The sequence below is a fragment of the Bos taurus genome, chromosome 2, assembly GCF_002263795.3.
Source record: "Bos taurus isolate L1 Dominette 01449 registration number 42190680 breed Hereford chromosome 2, ARS-UCD2.0, whole genome shotgun sequence".
In the NCBI taxonomy this organism is placed as follows: Eukaryota; Metazoa; Chordata; class Mammalia; order Artiodactyla; family Bovidae; genus Bos; species Bos taurus.
The window spans coordinates 47344480-47367579 of NC_037329.1; the positions used below are offsets into that span (position 1 = coordinate 47344480).

The following is a 23100-nucleotide window of genomic DNA, read 5'->3' on the forward strand; positions in this document are numbered from 1 at the left end:
ATCCCTAGGTTGGGAAGACCCCTTGGAGAACAGAATGAATACTCCAGTATTCTTACCTGGAGAATCCCATGGACAGAGGAGCCTGGTGGGCTATAGTCCATGAAGTCATAAAGAGTAGGACATGACTGAGCAACTAACACAAACACACACTTAGTAAAAAGCACTAGGCACTATATAAGATACAAAAAAAAACTAGGGCAGGGCCAACAAAGGCAAGCTTGGCAAATATAGGCATACTCAGAGATACTGTGGGTTGGATTCCACAGGACCCATAGGATTTCCATACCATTGCAAAAAAGAAATGTCACAATTACTGCAATTGCAATATCACAATTAAGTTGACTCACACAAATTTTTTGGTTTCTCAATGCCTGTAAGTTATGTTTATACTACAGTGAAGTCTTCCAACTGTGCAATAACATTGATCTAAAAGTAACAATGTATATACCTTAATTTTAAAATATTGCTAAAATATGCTAACCATCATCTGAGCCTTCAGTAAGCCATAATCTCTTTGCAATAGTAACATCAAAGATCCCTGATCACAGGTCACCACAAACATTACAATACGATGAAAAAGGTTGAAATGTTTGGAAAATTACCAAAACATGACAGAGAAAATTGGAAAAATGGCACTGATAGACCTGCTTGACACAAGTTTGTCACAGACCTTCAATTTACAAAAAAATGCAACGATGTGAAGTGGTTTATTGCGAAACAAAAAACAACAAGCTATGCCTGTCCCTTGAACTGCGTCCCATCTCTTTCCCGTGGCAGACATCACTAATCAATCACAGCATGCTTGCCCTCAGAGCTCAATACAGCTCAAGTACAATTCTCAAACCAGCGCTCCACTGCCAGTCCACAGGCGTTGCCTTTTTGGGGATGACAGTATAAGCAGGAAACCCAAGCCTGATGCATGGAACTAAAACTCAGCAGGGGCCAACAACTATTTTTACTTAGGTTCTTTTGATAAGACACTTATATCTAAACAGCTAAGTACACAGATTTCATCTTGTGTGTGTTTCAGGGTGAAGGTTCAGAACATCCAAACAATGATAGATAGAAGCCATGTGAGATGTTCTCATAAGGTCTTTTGTCAGAATACATAAGCACTCCAAAAATATCTTCATTCTCTCCAGGCTTCCAGAAGAAAAACTAGCAGCATCTTCATTTGAAAGATAAGACATGTAAAGGAACAAAGACTGCAAGGTTCTGATTAAGATACTCTGGCAGTTAGCAGTTATCTTGGTCTTGCCCCCTGTAGGACCAGTGGGAGGAGAACTCAGAACCAGAAGAAATGAAACAAACCAGGAGAGGCAGAATCCAGGCCTGTGAATGGCGCTCCCACTGGCCTATCAACCAGAGAAGGTATTGCTGAGGCTCCTCATATAAGACAGGGGGCATTGAAATGTAAGGAAAGAGGGCCAGGATTTCTGTCTGTCCAGGACCAATTCTAACTGTTAGAAAGAATGAACTCAGTAAGAGGCCACCTCCATGCACAGCCCACCCACAGGAGAGGCAAGAAGACCCTACCTAATTCAAACCAGAAATGTTGTTTAAAAAGAATTCCTTGTTTATAATTGGGGGCTTCCCTGGTGGCTCAGACAGTAAAGAATCTGCCTGCAACGCAGGAGACTGGGGTTTGATCCCTGGGTTGGGAAGATCTCCTAGAGCAGGGCATGGCAACCCACTCCAGTAGTCTTGCCTAGAGAATTCCATAGGCAAAGGAGCCTGGCGGGCTTACAGTCCATGGGATCGCAAAGCTTGTATTGTTCCAAGTAGAGATAGAATACGGTAGAAGATACTGGCTCTGTAAATGTGTTTTTAAAAAAAAAAAAGACTAACTGAGGCCATGTCTCACATAAGTCATTATCCAGATGGCAAATAATGTTTTCTCTTCAGAGCCAAAGAGAATGATGGGGAGAGGTTCCCAAAACCAGACTTGGGATGGGGCGATACGCAGAGAGGGGCCTGCTACAGGGCGCCTGGCATGGGGGCGGGACATATGCCCAGGCTAGCTGCCACAGCAGCACTGAAAGTTGCTCAAAAACATTCAATTGGTAAATAACCTGCTATAAAGAACAATGAAACCATTTCTCTCTCAGTTTAAAACCTTCTCAGTTCTGTTTCAATGCATTTTCTTTTTAATTTTTTGAATAAGAAAAATGTTTGCATGGTTCCAACACCAAAAAGCACAAAAGGGTATATAGTACAGTGAGAAATCTTCCTCACAACCCTGCCTTCCACCCCCCAGATGCTAGCTGCTCTCCACCTCCTCACCTCTCAGGTCAGCCTCTGCTACCAGCTCCCCACCTGGCTTCCTGAGTTCTTGTTCACCAAGCAGCAGACAAACATGGATTCTTAGTTTTCCCTCTTTATGCCTTAAAAGGTGGTGTGTGATCTACACCTGTATCCACCTCACTTTTTTTTTTTAATTTGGGGCATGTTTATACCCTCCAGGTGTCATGAAATATAGTGGGACCACCTTGCTTTTTTCACCTCATACATCTTGAAGATCTTTCCATATATTAGTACACAGAGCACTGTCTTACAACAAACTTTAAATTTACATATAATAAATGCATAGATCTGATATATTCCAATATTCCACCAATTGATTCTGACAATCATGTACCCTCGTGTAACCATCACTTAAAACAAAATAACAGGTCACCTGTACTGTGTTCCTTTCTAGTCAAGCCTACCTCATAACCGCCAGTTTTGATTTCTGTAACTGCAATGCAATGTTTTTGCATCCATGTCATAACAATCATAAGATATCGTGCTTCTGTTAAGAGACAAGAGATGAATTTCAAGAGCTAAGTTCATTTCTCTGTGCTCCCACACCTGTATCTGCCCTCTAACCCTGCACCATCATAGCCTCTGAAATGATCTTTCTCCCCTGGTCTGTAAGCATGAGCTCCCTTCTTTGTCACCAATGTCTCGCCAGTGTCTACTGAGAAAGCACCAACTAGATATCTGCTAAACCCTTTCCCCAAGGCAGGTTGTAATTACAAAGTAAAACTATCAATTCCCTGATCACTGTTGCTATGGAAATGACTGAATGCAAACTTCACAATTAAAGTAACTGTCAGAGAGGAGGCAGGACACTTGTAAAGAGGCAAAGGTGGGTCAGCCCTGTGATGGGGAAGGGCCACTCACCAGATTCTGCTGGCAGACAGGGAGGGGCCACTGTGTCAGCTGCCTGCTTTGCTGAAGAAAGAAAAAATGAGGGACATTTTCAAAATTGGTTTCCAATGTTTTGAAAACAAATCAGAGGTTTTCCTCAGGATGAGCATGAAACATTCCAGATAAGGCACTCTCTGCATCACTAGATCGCTGGAATGTAAACTTTAAATGGAGAACGGAGAATCTAGGCAGGGTATCGGACAAAGAGTGTCCACAATGATGTGGGTTTAAGAATGAGGGGAGATAAATTATCAGGAAAACCATCTGTTTTGAGGTCTGAGAAGTAGAAGGTATTGTCAAAATAGAGAGATCTTTGGGGAATACTGAAAATTGAGCTGCAGAGAAGGCAAATGGGAAAAACCACAAAATCAGCAGAATAGCTTTCCAAGGAATAATCAAACAAGGTACCTGAAGAGTAGAAAAATGGTTCAATAAAGCTGACTGTGCAGCCAGATTCTAGGGCAGCTACCAACCTTAATTGTTTCTGTGTTGGTTTGAGCCAAGCGTGAAGCAGGGCAGGATGAATGGCTGTAAAAGCTCACTTGTTCTTCGATGGGATCCGAAGTCATCCTCCTGCCTCGGTGCCCTGGGGCATCCTACACTGAGCCATGAAAGCAGGAGCTATACACGAGGCTGCAGGGGAGATAGGGAGACCCAACCTCAAAGAATTCAGGAGGAAGAGATTCCCATGACCTGGCTGAGGAAATACACTGAACTAGTTTTTAAGGAGCCTGTAGGTAAGTGGATATTAATTATCGAACATTTCAGTGCAAAGCACATGCATGTCCATGATGTTCTCATTCAAGAGAATAAAATAAATCCCTTTTAATTTACTTTACTTCACCTGGTTTCCATTTTTAATTATCCAAAAGCTGAAACTGCCAAGAGTTTTTAACAATAAAAGCAGCAACAAGTCTTGAAATGTAAATAAAGGGAAATGGTAGGCTATAGCTGAATATGCTTTGCCACTGAATCTTTTTAAAAAAATTTTTTAAATGTTTCTCTGTCAAAAAAATTATATAGGTCAATAATTGTGAATTCTGAAAAATATACTATTTAATTAATATTCTATACAGCAAGCACCTAGTATAATTCTTTTATTTTAGAAGGATTGTACACAACTCCATTTCAGGTAAAATTTCCTTCTGAATGTTGAATATTTTACTGTCAATATGAAAATAAGCCCTTCAAATATTGCTGTTTTTCTTACATTCACTTCTGGCAAATACATGTGCATTTTGTTTGTAAAAAACTTAAAAATGGGATAGTAAATTCATTTCCTACTGGGGATGTACCAAATTACCACAAAGTTAGTGGCTTAAAACAATATAGCTTTGTCATCTTATAACTCTCTGGGTCAGAAGTCTGCAGTGGGTCTCTCTGGGCAAATGGCAAGGTTCCTGCTGCATTTCTTTCCTGAAGGCTCCGTGTTCTTGCCTTTTCCATGTCTTAAAGGCCTCCTGCATACTTTGGCTCAGGCTCTCCTTTCACCTTCAAAGCAGCCATGACCAGCTGAGTCCACTCCAGTCTCTCTCAAGATGTGATCTGTCTGGTTCTGACTCTTCTGTATCTTTCTTCCCCATTTAAGGACCTTTGTTTACACTGGGCTCATAGGGAAAATCCAGAACAATCTCCTTATTTTAAAGTCAATTAAGTAATCCCCTCAGTTCCATCTGCAACCTTACTTCTCCTTTATCATATAACATAACATTTCCAGGAATTAGGCTCCAGGAATTAGGAAATGGACATCTTTGGGGGTTACTATTTTGCCTTCCACAGAGAAGATGGGAATTGTCTCAGGAGATACTCATTTCACAGGGTCCCGGGACCTTGGGTATCTGATAAATGGTGTGGTGGTGATCTTAATGACATGAACTGAAGTCACAGGGACATACAAGCTGAACAAGCCTACTCAGCTGCAGAGGAATTAACAAACTCTGGCTTTTTCAGAGTGGAAAAAGCTGCTCTGTCTAGGACTTTTCACTGCCGAGATGCCTGAAGGTCTCTGTTCCCATGCGGACTGGACAGGATGTCTGGTAGGAGAGAGGTCTAGGACAGAAGTAGGACTTCACACCATGGACCACATGCAGAGGGGGTTAGGAGTGGGGGCTGCAGGCACAGAGTGCAAAATCCTCTCACAAATGGTATCATTTCACCTTCGCTCCCATCCACCAGGTTTCTCAGCATCTCCATTTCACTGCAGACATGTTAAATTGGTCAATTTGCCCAAGATGATGCTCTCAGAGCAATAAAGTCAAGGCCTAATTCATCTCTACTGACCCAAACCCCAGGCTTTCCCCACCAGTCACACCTCTCCCTAAAGCACACAGCCCCAGGGTGACTTATGGGACACCAAAGTCAGACATTCACATCACAGAGTTACCATAAGTTAAAAATTGCAATTTTAGGGACTTCCCTAGTGATACAGTAGCTAAGACTCTGTACTCCCAATGTAGGGGGCCCAGACCATATGGCTCAGTACTGATTTATTAAATGTATTATGGATAAACTTACTTGAAAGGTAAGCTTCAGCTGGAATTAACCCTCCTCTTTTGAAATGAAAATAACAGCTATGGGATAATAATAATAATTCAATCACTCCATAACCTGGTTACTAGGAAAATACCAGGAAACAGGCATCCAAGGAAGGAAGTCTTTTATTTCTTTTCCTTTCAAGGCAATTTAGGTAAATTACAGATACTTCCCTTCCAGGGTTGAAGACTATCAGTGGAATTCTTAGTATGGCTCATTTATATTAATGTCTTCAATTTATAATTTCTTGGACCCTTCTTTCTTTATGATACCAGGTTTCAGTTCATATTAAAATAACTTTGTAAGACTAGTAAGTTGCAAATCAAGAGAAGAGTGTTTTACATGTGGGTTCTACATTTTAGAAGAAGAGAAAATTGTTTGAAAGCAATCATTTTCTGTACTTAATGAGTCTCTAATTTCTTTCCTTTTTGCTTCTGACAGTTGAATAGCTGAATAGAACATAATAGTTTGGATATTCAATACAAAACAATCTTTTCCTTTGGAAAATGGAAACACTTTGCAAAATTTGCCCCAACCTTAAAGGTGTTTCGTCTTCAATAAACCTTGAGTACTATTCCATCACTTATTAGCCACATCGCCATTATGTGTGTGTCTCTGTTTATCTCTCTTACTAGACAGTGAGTTGGTTGAGGTTGGATAAGTGGACTGTGTACCTAAGGAATGCCTGTTCGCTGTTTGGCCCAATTATGGTAAATTTCACAGAGAAACATGTGGGCATGTTTAGTCCTCAGGTAGGATTGACAGAGAAAGGAAGAGGGGCACAATGAAATAAAAACAATCATAAAAGTGAACAATAAGTCTACAAGAAATACTCTTTCAGTGTCATTCATACACACCATCATATACTATGCACCCATTATGAATCACATGCTGAGAGTATGAAAATAAATCAAGCAACGTATAGCAACCATACCTCAGTAAAACTGTTTAAAAAAAAAGAAAGAAAATTAATCAAATAGACCTCAACCTGGAAAGGAGCTCACATCTAAATGTGGTAATTCCAAGATTAGAGACAAGAGGAAATGCCTCCTGGTGAATTTCTAGGGTGAGAAAGCAGTTCAGGAGAATAAAAAAATCAGAATGGGACTCCATGAGATGGGAACCTCACCAACAACTGCTGAAAGAGTGAAAGCCCAGGCTGAGGTCAGGATACAGTGTATAGTTAGGTTTGAGAAAGGCTGGGGGAACGTATTGTGAAGAGTTTTGGTGAATTTCAGGAACAAGTTGATGAATTCATATTTATTTTAGCAAAGAAGAGTCCTTAAATGTTTTGAGCAGAGAACTGACATACTCTGAATGGAACTTCTGGAAATTCAAAAGACTACATAGAGTGAAGAACAAACAGAATTGTTTCCCAAGAGTATTACAATAAGAAGCAGTCAAGGTCTTTTTCGTTTACCCTACCTAGGCTCTCACGGCCCAGTGCTGGGTTTGTCAGTGATGCCCACAGGGTGGTGAGCCTGGTTAGAGGGCTACCACAGACTGAAGAGCATGCTGGTGCCTGGATATACAGAACTATCAAAGCACAAAGTCATGCTTTCTGTGAGGTGTCACCACACCTCCTGGAAGGAAGGATGCCTACAAGATGTCCTGAGTCATCCAGCAAAATGTATCCCTACATGTGCTGCTGTTAGGTTAGAGAAGGTCTGTGGTTCATTCACTGCTATAGCATATTTGAATAATTATATCTGTGAGCACGTGAGAAGTGCCCTGAGTTAAACATAAGTATAAATCACCACCTCCAAACAATTCTTCTGATGAATGTTGGCAGGTAGAGTATTGCTACCCTTCCAAGTCCTTCCTTCATCTATAAAGACCAGGAGACTCCTTAGTTGCCAGCCTGACCCCAGAAGTGCCCACTGACAGCAATATTCCAAATTAAAACAGATTACTGAATAGTTACACTTTTAGTTTAAAATTCATATAAATCAGAGCAAACACCAGAACAAAACCCAAGACACATGAATCCCAGACCACTGTACTGTTGTAAGCACCCTCTCAAAGGATTATCTCCTTTACCTTAAAAATTAATTCCCTGCCAAACGGGAAGCTCATAAATCCCCAGAGGCCATAGGGATGGTAGACCTTTATAGAAACAACAGGATAATACTGGACAGCATCAATTCACATGTTCACAGCACTGGGTCCAGTAAACTGACTTCTGGAGAAGGTATCCTCTAGAAATAACTCGGCAAAAGAAAACAGCTCTGTGCACGCATTCGATCTCTACACCAGCACCCAGAGTAAGGGGAAAGGAGATTTGAACGATCAAGCAGTGATCTATCACTTAGGTCACCACTGAACATTATAACCATAAAGATACTATGTAACATGGAAAACCACTTATGGAGTAGGCTCTGGTTTATGTTTTCTTTTTTTTTTTTTAAGAAAGAATTGTATATCTATGGTTGGAAATACATTAATTTTCCAAAATGTTTAAGTATCAACCAAGAGCAGGAAAAGGAGGATATTAAAAAATTAACATGGATGATGTAGGGTGGTAAGACCATGGCTGATTTTGCTGTTGCTATGCTTTCACGTTACCATCATGTGAAAAAGCAGTTCTGCCACTGACAAAGGAGGAAAAATCAATTCTGTCCCAACCCATACAAACAGGGACATAAATGGGTGTAAAAGAGTTTCCAGCTCCTTCTGCAAAGAGCTGTGTGGCCTTCACCTGCAAGGCGACCTCTTCCTCAGATACCAGGACAAAGAAGAGGCGCACCTGTGAGCGACAAAGGCAGCCCTCCCTCGCCTTCTTCCCTCGCAGCGCTGCCCACCCTGACATCCTAATGGGCACAGGAGCTTTTGTTTAGCTGGGGGGAGGGACCACATCAGAGGGTGCCTGTGCTAAAGGGGAATGCACTTTCAGGACAAGAGGTTTCATCATTCCCAGCATTAGCGGCAGAATGGAGACAGGGTACGCGGCAGATTGATCATCATGCCGGAAATTAAAAACACACTGGCCAGGGCGAGGCCGGAGGCTGGGTTCCCCCCGCCCCGGGCTGCTGCCCTGCGGCGGGAGCCAGGCGGCAGGAGGGCACGGTGCCGTTTTTTCTCCCAAGACGCCGCACCCTCTCACCGTTTGGTGTTCTCGGTGTCACCCACGACATACGCATCACAAATCCCCATCACACACAGGCTGTAAATGGCTGGTACTTAATTACAGAGTTCAGGGTGGGCTGTTGTCCCGGGAGCAGCGGCGGCACAGCACTGATGAGGGGAGAAAGGAGAGAGGCCCGGCTATAGCACAGGTCCCTACTCAGGTCTTTTCTCAATAATATTTAAAACAGAAATCTGTAAAGCGGCTACACATAATTGTAAAGTAACTGAAGATAAAGAAGCAAATATTACATTTGCAGAGCAGACTTCCACCCAGTCTCAAGGTAAGGAACAAATATTACATTTGCAGAGCAGACTCCCCACCGAGTGTCAAGGTAAGGATCAAAGGATCCCCCTGCTTGAGGTGGGATGTCCTTTCTTTTTCTAACTCCAACAACACTGTTTCCTCTTCTCTTTGGACATTCAGCACACTAATTTTTTGGCGGGTCGGGGTTGAGGGTGGGGTGGGGGCAGGGATCTCGTCTCACTTATCACAGCAAGTTCACAATGCTTACCAGAACTGATCTTAGCACACAATAATCCCTCAATATGCCAGACTGGAACCAAAATTCCTAAACGCAAAAGACAATCAAGATGCTGCTGCTGCTAAGTCACTTCAGTCGTGTCCGACTCCATGCGACCCCATAGACGGCAGCCCACGAGGCTCCCCCTTCCCTGGGATTCTCCAGGCAAGAACACTGGAGTGGGTTGCCATTTCCTTCTCCAGTGCATGAAAGTGAAAAGTGAAAGTGAAGTCGCTCAGTCGTGTGGGACTCTTAGTGACCCCATGGACTGCAGCCTACTAGGCTCCTCCATCCATGGGATTTTCCAGGCAAGAGTACTGGAGTGGGGTGCCATTGCCTTCTCCTGGACAATCAAGATGTTGGCATCTAAATGTTAGCGCAGCCATCTGATATAGAAATATATTACCAATAGAAATATAACGCCAGCCAAAAATGCAAGCCACACATGTACCTTTAAATTTTCTAGTAGTCACATTTTAAAAAGTAATAAGAATAGGGGACATTTATTTCATTAATGTTATTTAACCCAATACATCCAAAATGTTACTACTTCAACATGTAATGAATACCAAAAAAAAAAAAAAAATGAGTAAATTAATATTTTACGTTTTTTGTACAGAGACTTTGAAAGCCAGTTTACAAATATTTTATGTCTCTTGCACCCCCCAATTTGGACAACCCACACTCAGGGGCTTGGTGGCTACCATTTTGGACAGCACAGTATTGCAGTGAAGCTCCAAAAAGTCCACAGTACAGAAAAATGCCTCTTTATAAAGAGAAGTACGGTAATAAAGAACTCATTTAAAGTTTTACATTAACCTGTATGTTACCTCTTTATATTTGTTTTTAATAGAACTAAGGAAGCAAGATAGGTGTACATTTTCCCCTTTACAAACTTGTTTGGATAATTGTGTAAATCAGAAAATATAGTTTAAAATATATCCTCCACAGGGAACTATATTCAATATCCTGTGATAAACCATAATGGAAAAGAATATAAAAAAGAATGTGTGCATGTGTGTGTGTGTATATATATATCCTGTGTGTTCAGTCGTGTCTGACTCTTTGCAACCCCATGGACTGTAGCCTGCCAGGTTCCTCTGTCCATGGAATTTTCCAGGCAAGAATACTGGAGAGGGTTGCCATTTCCTTCTCCAGTGAGTGTGAACTCAGTGCAGAGTATGGAATTTTGCAGGGAAGGATCCTGGAGCAGGTTGCCATTTCCTACTCCAGAGGATCTTCCCAATGCAGGGACTGAACCAGCGTCTCCTGCATTGGCAGGCAGATTCTTTACCACTAGCGCCACCTGCGAAGTCCTCACATGCCCCCTAAAAGGGCAGAAAATGTGTGAGACATATAGTGCACAGTTAAAATCCCAACGTGCCCGTAACTGTAGTGCCAATTGAGGGAGAATAAGACAGATTCAGTATTTGAAGAAATACTTCACAGAGAAGTATTCTAAACCTTAGAATATTTCAAAATGAAGCCACAGACTGAAGAATATCCGTAAAACAGCCCTCTTCCGCCAAATCTAAATTCATCACAGTAATCTACAGAAAACAAAGACAAAGAGAATATTTTACAAGTGAAACCATTTACCTCAGATTGGGACTTGAACCCATGTGCTGGGACTCGAACCCAGCCAAAACCCTGCTTGGGACTTGAACCCACATGGGTGGGACTCAAACCCAGCTAAAACCCATGGTATCTGGTTTAAGGACCTAATGAAGCTCAGGTTCTTGATGCTCATTGTAGAAAGACATCAGTGAGAAACAAAGTGATAGGTAAGAAGTGGATTTATTCAGATTCAGAGAGAAGCACACTCCACAGATAGAGTGTGGGCCCTCACAGAGGGTGAGCATATACAGAATATATGCATCAATTTGCTATACTGTAGAAATAAACATAACATTGTAAATCAGCTATACTCCAATGGAAAAAAAAAATACATCCTCAAGCCAGTCTTTTCCAAGAGCCATATTCATTAAGGAAAATTTAACAACGCACATGAGCAAGCGTTACTCTAGGATATAGTACTTCGGTGTTTTTTCCCCACTTGTCTGAGCAGATAATTAGTAGGTTGTGTTGTTTAGTAATTATTATAAAGAGCTAAGCACTTCCCTTCTAAAGTCTACTTTCACAAATATTATATCAACAAACCATTAGTAGTTAGAAGATAGTTTCAATGCTATCGTGATGACATTAGTAGCAGGGGTCCTGGAATGCCAAAAGCCTCACCTAAGAGTCTTCTGCCTAAGAGTCTTCCCCCTTCTGGGTGGGTAAGTTTGCGCCACACAGGAACAGGAACAGAGCAGGTATCCAAGTACCACCTGATGGGTGATAGGATGCATCAACCCAATGTCAAACCTGGCCAGTCTCCAGCAAGAAGGCTTATGTGGTCTTCCTACTTTCCTCACCCCACCACCCAACCCTCCTACAGCCCAACCTGTTCTGAACCTTGAGACCAGCCCACATGAGCCTGAATCTGTGGGTCCAGACTACTTATCCATTCAGCAGTGGGTGATGCTGAGATGGAAAAATAGCCAGTTCCTGGGAGCCAGCCCGGGAAGCCAGACCCTGCAGGGGTCAGCTTACCAGAGGCAGACACGGGAAGGAGCTGAACGCTACCCATGGGATCTTGCTACCAGTAACCAGGAACAACAGAGCTTTGGACACTGACCAATCAAATGGGCACTTGTTCCTCTCTCTGGAGCTGGGGGTGCTATGAAAGAAGAACAGAAGTCCCTTCCCCCAAGACTCCCCCAAGTTTCTGACGTCAGATGGAGTTGTTTACCCGTGTTCCCAGATGAAAGTCAACAATCTCAGTGGAGTGAGGTACCAGACAGGTCATCAGTAAAAAACTATGATGTAACCTCCTCAGAGGACTGAAGCGGGCTGTTCTTCATTTCCCCTTGAGGCAAAATGAAACCTAGAAGTGGGAGGGACGGCTCTTGTCAGAGAGCCTGAGGAGACTCCCTGAGATTTGCCAACCGAGAATTGCGTAACCAAGCTCTTTAAACAACATGCTTCTAAAATAACATTATTGATCAGCCGCTCTCAAGACCAGACTCTGTAGTCAGAGAAGTTAAAGTCTCAATCATTGGATTTGGTTTTTATTCGCACTTTTTCTCCAACCCAACTCCCTTTTTTTATAAGAAAAGGGGGATACAGGAATAAAAGGAATTTTTTAAAAAATATAAAAAGAGAACTTCAAATCTTTTTCCTTAAAGTACTGTGTTGCGCTGAATTCTCTTCTCACTTACACATGTTCCCTTCACCTCTCTGGATTTATGTTCCTGTATCCAATTCACATAAAGGATGAGTGTCCATTGACTGACAAGATAGTAAATAGTAACATACCAAGACACACCTAAAAGAACTGCTCTAAATGTACTTGGCAACAATTCTATGGAGCTTCCCAGGTGGCCAACTGGTAAGGAATCCGCCTGCCAGTGCAAGAGATAGAAGAGACTCAGGTGTGATGCCTGGGTCAGGAAGATCCCCTGGAGGAGGAAATGGCAACTCACTCCAGTATTCTTGCCTGGAAAATCCCATGGACAGAGAAGCCTGGCAGGCTACAGTCCACGGGGTCGCAAAGAGTCAGTCGGGACTGAACACACACACACATACCAATTTTATAAGGGTGAGTACTGAGCTTGGAAGACAAATGAGTAACACATCTGCCTGCTTTCTTGACATTTATACAAGTCAACTAAAACAATGGGAGAGTAGGGGTGAGGGAGAGCTATAAGGCATGCAGCTCTTTAAACAGCTTTTCTGGGTGACACCGCAATGCTGGAGTTGGTTTATTAAAAAGCATAACGAGGGCGTGACCACTGTTAAGGAAGACAAGCTGGAAATCTTGATTAGCCCTGACTGCTCAGTGTGCGTCTCCACGGCCACACATGATTCTACAGCAGAAGCCTCCCTCCCTCTTCTTTCAGGGTCAGTATGGACAAGCTTTTCTTTTTCTCCACACTTGTAGTCTATGGTACCTAGTACTCTGATTTGAGCAAACACAACTGTAGAAGAAACTTAAGAGGCAATGGGGACAACTTGTCTGGGTATCAGACATTACGGAATTGTGCACATTTTAGTTGAGATAATGTTATTGTGGTTTTAAGAGTCCTGATCTTTTAGAGATATCAAAAGTTTAGGGATAAAATAGTACTCGCTTAGGCAGCACAAATACTAAAGTTCAGGGATAAAATAATGTGACGTGAGATTTCACTTTAAAATAATTGAGCGATTTGGGGAGAAAAGGTTAGAGGTATATAGCATATAGCAAAATAAGATTAGCTCATCTGTTGATGACAGCTGAAACTGGTTGACAGACTCATGGGGGTACATTTTGATATTCTTTCCACTTTGGTGTGTGCTTGAAATTTTATATTTTTTCTGAGTACCTAGTAATCAAAGGAGACGGTGGTAAAAAGCTCTTTCCAGGGCTTTTTTGGGAGGGCTATTATATCCCTTCTCAACTTACTGTTGCCCGAAGGTATGACAGGCCGTTCACTATTAGCTCCAAGAAGAAAGCACACATCCATCCTAGTTTTAAGACTACAATCTTGACCTCTATCTCTCTATGTCTCAAGAGAGTTAGCTTTTGATCACCTCCAAGAAACAACATCCTTTAGGATACTGAACCTGACAAGAGACAGCCTACAAAAACCTATGGTTTACATTAGAAGTCTGAAGGCATTATCATGTCCTGGATTTGTGGGTTAACAGTGCATGACAAAGTACACACTCTTGGTGAGAATTTAATTTAGCTCTGGTATGAAGGGATGCCTTATGAAACAAACTGGCACCAACTCTATGGGGTGGGCAAAGAAGTGAGGATATAAAATAGAAGACAATTCACCATCTCTAAGTTGCTCCCTCTGAAAACCCGTGGATACCTTAAAATCAGCTATATCCTTTTAGCCAGAAATCTCAATCCTAGGAATGTATTCTAACAAAAAATTGGGCAAGGATACAAAGAGATATGTACTGATAAACTGATGTTTATCACACCTTTGTTTATAATAGAAAAAGAAAACAGAAAATCAAATGACTATCAGTGGAAAATAAAGTATTACTTAGGAGACCTGGGTTCAATTCCTGGGTTGGGAATATCTCCTGGAGGAAGGCATGGCAACCCACTCCAGTATTCTTACCTGGAGAATTTTATGGACAGAAGAGCCTGGCAGGCTACAGTCCATGGGATTGCAAAGAGTCGGACACGACTGAGAGACTTTCACTTTCACTTTAGACACATAATGAAATTATATATAATCTTTAATAAATGGTGATGTCTGAGGTATACCATTGTGTAAAATGGTGGCTTTTAAAGCAGACTTTATAAAACTGTATCTTCATTTTAAAACAAAATGTGTTTTCTATAAAGTAGAAAAGAGCTGGAATAAACAATAAGATGTTAACAATGATGTTTTCTAGTTCATAAAATTAAAAGTGCTTTTTACCTTCTCCTTCATATTTTTCTGTATGGTCTGAGTCTTTTTTCAATGAGCATATATCAGGACCCCAGAGAAAACTATTCTTTCAAGACAATAACAACAAAATGATGAAGATGGTCAAAGTAGGGAAAAAGTCACCAGAGCTGGACAGAGGTCAAAGATAAAAATCCAAGAAAAATACCCTAAGCTTGGACATCAGACAGTCTAGGAAGGTCAGCATTCTTTCACTTTGTTCAAAAGACATCTTATACTGAGCAACTACTCTGTTCCAAGTGCTAGTCCAGGAACTGAAATGGCAATAAGTCTTCCTGCCCTGCAAGGGGTTTAAGTCTAATGCCGTGCAGGTACAATTTAGGGATGGTTATCCCAGGTGTGTGGGGTGTGGTCAGCTGTGGTGGAGAAGGGCACTGAGAAACCTAGGGGAATAGAACCACAGATGAACGCAAGATAAAGGGTGAGGCTAGGAAGGTACCTGGGCCCAGAGTATGGAAGGTCTACGGATGCGCCCCTGAAGAATCTGGGTTCCAAACAACCAAGACTCTCTCCTTGACCATATTTTAATCAGGCTCCTCTGAGCCCTCTTCTCAACTGGGCCTTGAACTTGGACTTCCACGTCTGTCCTTGCAGAGTCCAGTGTGAGCAAGACTCCTCCTAAAGCAGTTTAGAGAGAATCCGCCCCATTCGCCATCAATACCTCATCACCCCAGATACTTCAATGCTTGTATCTTAAAAGCTTTATATCTGGCCTGCCTGTACCAAGAATCCCCCATACTTTTCACATCTCTCTTAGTGACTGTCCTTCCACCTATGCACCCCACCAACCTGCTCCCCTTGTACTTGAAATTGACCCTGATTTCTCTCCCCTACTGGAACAGTATCAACCCGTACTATAATAGTCTTCCTTACTGTATTTACAAATGTGAGAATAATTTTTTCTTTAACACAACCTGAAGATACCAGGGAACCTATGAAGGGTCTTAAGCTTTCTAAAACCTAGTTAATCTGACAAACGTGCAGAGAAATAACCACTGTGGGTCTTCTCACAGTGTACATTTTCTGAACCTGGCACCATACTCGGCAATCTATACGCATCAGCTCATGTAACCATCACAAGGATCCTACAAGGTGGAGAGTGTTATCATCCATATTTCACAGGCCAGGAAACTGGAACTTAGTGTGGTGTGGCCATGTGTCTAAGTACATAAAGCGAAGAAGTCATAGAGCTGGGAAGTTGGTCCTGGGCTGTCTGCCTTGCGTCCAAGTTTGGTGTTGGGGATAGTAGAATGAATTTACAACTCTATTTTCTCTCAAGTTCTGCATTATTTTCAAATAACCACACACTCAACAGCTTTCTTCCTTGTAAAAGGACCTTGGTGGATACGCAGCAAGTAGGTTAAGGGAGGAGCTTTCTCGGCCACAAAGATAGGACTTTATGGAAAACCTGAGAGAAATCAGGTGAAATTGGATCTGTCAAGGAGCTATTCTTTTTTAACTCAAGAGAAATCATTAGGGAGTAGGTAGTTTTGTTTTTGCTTGTTTAATAAGGAGACACAGGTGAGAAATCTGAGACAGGCACTAAAGGGAGCCCAAAGGTGGGGGAAGTTTCCTATTCTAAAGGGAGGAGAAAAGTCAAGGAGGCAAAACCCTGTCATTAAACCAGGGAGTCGGGCCAGGGAAGCACAGGTGGAGGCAGAGGGAAATCCCCAGTGATGCCCAAGTTATTCAAGGAAATGCAGAAATTGGCATTTAGCGAGACTTGATTCTAGGCAAGGAAACAGCGGAAGACAGAACTGTCAATCAAGATACACTTACTAAGCAACTTGACAACGACAGTAAAAAGCACAAAGATGTTAAAAAAAAAAAAAAAAACAGCTTCTGCTTCTAAGAAGCTTGTAATTTACACGAGGAGGATATTCACGCAAGCGCACATGCACATGCACACACCAATATGTGATCACTGCAGACAACAGGAACAGCTGATACAGTACGTAAATGGAACCTGAGCTCTGCCTTCTGAAGGTTAGGAATTCCACAGATAAGAATGGTGTGAACTAGTGGGTAGGAAACAAGGATGCAAGAAGCATTTTCAGGGGCTAGCCAGAATTAAGGGTGATAATTTTGGGGGGCAAGGCTAATTCTGAAAATGAGGAGACCTACAAGAGGAAGAGGAACGTGAGAGATAATTAGCATATGCTGAGCATTTTCTCTGTGCCAGACCCTGTTTTGACCACTTCATTTCATTTCATTCCAACAATCCTGTGAGTTAAGTAATTATCTCCACTTGAAATATGACCAAACTGAGCCCCAGGAAAGTTAAGCAACCTGAAAAAAGCCCCACAGTGAGCTAGTAAATTCATAGGCAATTCCATCTGACTCTCCCCAGTGCCTCTACCAACCCCAATCCTTTATTTTAGCACCAACTGCGTGCTCAACCATAAACAAGAGGAACCTCCAGCGACACAAGCCAGATTATAATTACTCTCTTGTGTTCACTCATTCCAGGATTTCAGAGGGCAGGTTTACAGGAAACCACGAATTCATTTTCAGGTGATGTAAACACTTCCAAATTTAGGAAGAACATATCTCCACACTATTAAACACTACTGTTAATATTCACTTAGACACAGTGATGAATATCCTCTTTAAAAAGTCTGGCATAAAATATTACCACTTTTTAGTTTAAGCCACATTGGAAAACTGGCCATTTCTTAGAGTTAAACATACAGTTATGGTATGATCTAGTAATCCCACTCCCGGCTGATTACCCAAGAGAAATAAAAATGTATACTCACACAAGAACCCATATGTAAAGGTTTATAGCAGCTTTATTCACAATCATCTCAGACTGGAAACAACCCAAATGTCCTTCAACAGGTGAATGGATAAACAAATTGTGATATACTTGTATAAAGGAATACCATTAAGCAATAAAAAGTAATGAACTTTTTTTTTAAGGAATAAACTATTGATACATGGAACAACAACCTAAACCTCAATGGACTCAATCTCAGAAAGATACTTAAATTTATGATTCCATTTTTATGACAATCTGGAAAAGGCAAAGTTATGTAGAAGAAGAAGAGATAAGTGGTTGCCAGAGGTTAAGAGAGGGGAGAAGGTTTGATTACAGAGGGATGACATGAGAGATTTTGGGGTTTGGTTTTGTTTTTTTGAGTGATGAAACTGTTGTGTATCTTGAGTATGGTGGTATATGGTAGGTAGAATAATGGTTCAAAAGATGTCTACACGAAACGTGTGAATATATGAAAGTTACAGGATGAAAGGAAATTTGCAAATTAAACTGATTGCTAATCAGATGACCTTATAATAGGGACATCATCCCATATTATCTGGCTGGGCTCACTGTAACCAGATGGGCCCTGAAAAGTGGAATAGGGAGGCAGAGGAGTCAGTGAGAAAGATATGCCATGGAAGAAGAGACAGAAGAGATTTGAAGCATGAGAGGGGATCAATCCACCCTTGGCTCTTATGGTATAGGAAGGGGGCCATATGGCCAGGACCTGAGAGTGGCCTCTAGCAGCTAGGAACAGCCCCAGGCTGACAGCCAGCAAGGGGACGGGACCTCAATCCTACAACCACAAGGACCAGATTCTGCCAAAACCTGAATGAGCAAAGAAATGGATTTTCTTCCAGATCCTCCATAAAAGAACATGGTCCTGTCAACACCTTGGTCTTGACCTTGTAAGACTCTAAGCAGAGAAACCAGCTGACTTGATGGACTTCGGCTGACTGAAAAAAAAAAAAAAAAGCACAACCTAAAAGTTGAGAATTATGTTTTATGTAAGGCATTTACTGAGGATTAGAGCAGGAGATGGCAGCCTGTCAGATAGCTCTGAGGGACTGTTCTAAAGAGTAAGAAAGGAGCCAGGATATACAGGAGGTTTTGAAGGGGGTTAAAGGAAAAAAGAAAATAAGTAGTGGAACTTCAAAAGATTACTGCTAATCACAAAAAACAGACATCTCAAGTTAATGATTTTAGTGCTTTTCTGTGTATGGGAAGATGGAAGAGTCTGGACTAATTGAAAACATTCCTTTGATATGAATCTTAACTATCCAGAACCAGTATCCTTTTTCCTCTGTCCTGAATTCCCCTCAGGGTGCACCACCAACTGCAGGCGACATTCTTTGTCCACATGACGTATGGAAACTGTGTGATAATACATTTGTATCATTTTAAGCCTTCAAATTTGTGATAATTTGTTACAGCAGCAACAGAAAACTAATACAGCATTGCTACACAATTCTATGTATTTTTCACATCCCCTACAATAGAACTATAACCGAAAAGAGTCATTTTACTCTGTATAAATTTTAAAATATTCTTGCCTTTAAAAATCATGACTACAGACAGAAAGAAAAATTCTGGCCATATTTCTTGACATCTTCAGCCCATAATCTCCACAACAGTAACTCAGGCTTGGAATTTGGTTTCTGTCCCCACCCCTGACTTCCCTACCCATCCACTGACCAGAACTAATCTAATCTCCTGGAGCCTAAGGCCACTTTCCACGCCAAAGGCCAGCTCAGGGTTTGTGGCTAATATTTTGCTTTGGCTTTCAAACAAGTCAAAACTTACACTGCCTCAGGGGAGGCACCCTTGGTTAACAAGACCTGCTTTCCCAGGAGTGCAAACAAGAGGAAAGCCCAAAACTGACATGCGAAAGTCCATTTCAAAGAAACCTACTGAGAACTCTCTCAAGACAGAGTTCCATCAATGCAGATACATCAAAACCAACAGGCAGAACTCAAAGTAATGGATGACTCACTAGGATTTTTAGCAGTTAATGAAGAAGTGTTCTGAGAAATGCTCTAAATCCAATATTTTTCTCTGAAAGAATTAATGTGGTGCCCCTCACCCCCACCCTCCACTTCTAGCTCATCACAAGTGTTATTAGCAGACCTAATTTTTAACAAGGTTGAATACAGTTCTTTACCAAGACATTTAAGAGATAGCACATAGCACATCTCTTTAAAATTATTTTTAACTACTCCCCATAGCCTACAGTCAATGAAAAGTCCATAAAGTCATTAAAATACACCAAGGTAAAGACTTCTAGATTCAACAAAGAGATCAATAAATATTTATTAAGTGCCTTCTGTGGGTAACACCCTGAGAAGTACAAGAAGCAAAACATGAATGGGTCTTGGCTCTACACCTGCTTTACAATGTCATTAGACACGGGATCAAAATTAATAATAATCTGAGGGACTTCTGGTGGCGTAGTGGATAAGGATCTGCCTGCCAATGCAGGGGACAAGTGTTCAATCCCTGGTCAGGGAAGGCTCCACATGCCTCAGAGCAACTAAGCCCACGCACCACGACCACTGAGCACCTGCGCTAGAGCTCGTACTCAACAAGAGAAGCTACCACTCTCTGCAACCAGAGGAAACCCACACACAGCTACAAAGACCCTGCACAGCCAAAAATAAACAAAAATTTGTAAAATAAATAAGAATCTCTTAAAAATTAAAAAATGATCATCTAAGGCAAAAAATTATGAGATCACATACAAAATGAATGCTACAAGAGTTCGCAGTGGAAGAAACTGTGGCTGGGGCAGTGAGGGAAAGAAAGTTCTGCACAGGAGCACGGGGGAGAAAAGCAAGAATGAGAGAGAGAATCTCTTCAAGCTTTACCCCCGGTGGTTCAGGCGGTAAAACATCAGCCTGCAATGCAGGAGACCTGGGTTCGAGCTCTGAGTCAGGAAGATCCCCTGGAGAAGGGTATGGCAACCCATTCCAGTTCTCTTGCCTGGAGAATCCCATGGACAGAGGAGCCTGGTGGGCTACAACCCATGGCGTCACAAGGAGTCAGACACGACTGAGTGACTAAGCACGTACTTCAAGATGACATTTCTTAAAAAAAGAGAAATCTAGGAACTCCATCTGCAAAATCTTCCTCTCAGCATACATCTCCACAAGAAATGAACAAGACTTTAAAGGAAAAACAATCACCCCAGTTTCAAAAACAAAAAAAGAATTTCTGAGATTCTGAATTTGGACTCACAGTTAACTGCACAGAAATTCATTCTTCATTCATCTCTGTTGGGTTCTGGGCTTCTTTGGTCATCCCCACAATCTATGGCCCTGCAAGGAGGGGAGAGCCCACCTAAGAGAGCCTCCACCGGCACCCGAGCCAGGTGGGCGGGTTCCAATTGAATTGACCTGGGAGCCTTCTACTCAGACGACAAAGGATGATACAGGCTGCAAGAACTGTCACTCCCTTTAGTTACACATTTCTAAGTAGGAATGGGAAGGGTCCTAGCACATGCCAACTCAAGTCCCAACACCCTTCAGCATTTGGCAGTCTTCGGTTCTGTACCAAACTCACTGAAAGATACACAAAAGAATGTTCATAGCCGCTCCATCTATATTAGCCTCGAAGTGGAAACTACCCAAACAGTTACTACCAACAGTTACTGGATAAATAAATTGTGGTATATTCATATAAGATACTACAGGTCAATGAGGATGAACCAACTGCAGCCACACATCACAACGTGGACCAATTTGACAACCATCATGTTGAACACAAGAACTCACACAAAGAGGTGAACATACTGTGTGGTTTTATGGATCTAAAGCTTAAAAAAAAAAAAAAAAACTAAAAGTCAAAATAGCAGTTATTCTGAGGCACAGGGAGTTAGTGACTGGGAGGGACTTCGGGGGTCCTGAAAATGTCTGGTTCCTAGCCTAAGAGGTGGTTACGGGAGTGTTTACTTTATATAAAAAAAGAAAAGCTATATACACTTATTTTCTATATGAATGCTTTATTTCAAAGAAAAATTTATCTTAAAGAAAACTGAAAAGTGTTGTACTAAAGGATTATAGTAAGATAAAAAAAATTTTCAATTTACCCCAGATTTACAGTTGAAGAGCTACATGTGTATTCGCATCCACAACCATTTGTTTAATATACTTTAGTAGTGTCATAAAATTAAGGAAGGATAACCATAAAATTAAGGATCTCTGCCTTGCACACAGATCAAAGGGATGATTTATTACTCCACTTCATTAGTTCTGGTATGTCACCCTTAGAAGACGGAGAAAGAGAAGAGCATGGAAAGGAAGAAGGTGGAGTAGGAGGGAGAGGAGGAGAAAGAAAAGAAACAGCTTGAGCCTCTCTTTAAAACCTCTGAAAACATAGGGTCACCAGAACATGTTCTAGGACTGAACAATTATTGGTTAAAAAACCGTTACCAGACAAGGGGCAGGGCTAGATGTCCCCAGTAACTCCCACTCTATCCAAACCACAAGCTGGCTCAGGAAACAGCAAATCGCCCTGTAGGCTGACCCCAGCTTAGATGTGTAACCAACAAGCTACTATCCATAGATACGTCACTATCCAATGTCAGCCATCAAGTATAGAATTTTCTTCCTCATCAATAATTGTAGCATACATCTTTCCTTCAATTTAACACAAAGCAGATAGAAAACCCCTCCTTCCTAGCCCCTCAGGCCAGCTCTCAGAATGAACGACCACCCCCATAGCATTTGGAGGTCACGGTTTTCTGATGACTGTGAAAATGAGGAGGAGAGGAGGTCTTCAAGAGGAAATGCCTTTCTAAGGCAGGTACACGATGAAGTCCTTTGGCAATGCCGGAGCCTTGCCTCTGGTCTCCTTCCGCAGAGAAAGCCTGCCTTGCAAAGAAAGCCTGCCTTCCGCTTCGACCAGCACCTGCTAGTCCCTGGGGCCCTTCACAAGGACTGCGGCACAACCTTGGCAAAGATGCTGGGACTGTTTGGGCAGGCAAATGTCTGCCTCTGGTGCTTAAGAAGAGTCGACCTGACTCCAGCAGAGACCCTAAGTAAACTGTCACCTGTCAATCACTTGACCTAAATACCCCAGCCACTGGGGGAAAATAGGAGGGAGGGGGTAGTCTGAGCATGCTCAGTAATCGGGATGACATCATTTAATCAATGCTGAGGCCGGGAAGGCTGCATCAGCAGCCTCGAGCAGGCTGCCAGGAACGTGTCAGCGGGGATCGGGAGGCTCCCATTAACTCGGTCCCTCCCCACGGGACTCGCATACAAAGAGGGTACCGTCAGCTACACACGCTGGGAACAGAGGAGGGGGAAGGGTGGGGGTGGGGGCGGGGAAAGCTGGTTTATTTCATTTGACATATTCCTTTAAGAACTAAAACCCAAAGGTATTCCCTCCCCGCACCAGCAGCCGCGCTGCAGAAATGGAGCCAAGTCTGGGGAAGGGAAACTTGGGAAGGGAGATCAAAAGCGAGGGGGCCCCAGCC

General features: G+C 42.2%; 1 protein-coding gene and 1 non-coding gene across 4 annotated transcripts in view; one reads left to right on the top strand and one right to left on the bottom strand.

Annotated features, from left to right (window-relative positions):
* KIF5C (kinesin family member 5C) overlaps nucleotides 1-23100 on the bottom strand; it is a 159491-nt gene that overhangs the window by 135027 nt on the left and 1364 nt on the right. The window lies entirely within an intron of this gene.
* MIR2354 (microRNA mir-2354) lies at nucleotides 11434-11508 on the top strand. The gene has a single exon (NR_031071.1). It is a non-coding gene; the product is annotated as a microRNA mir-2354 (primary transcript).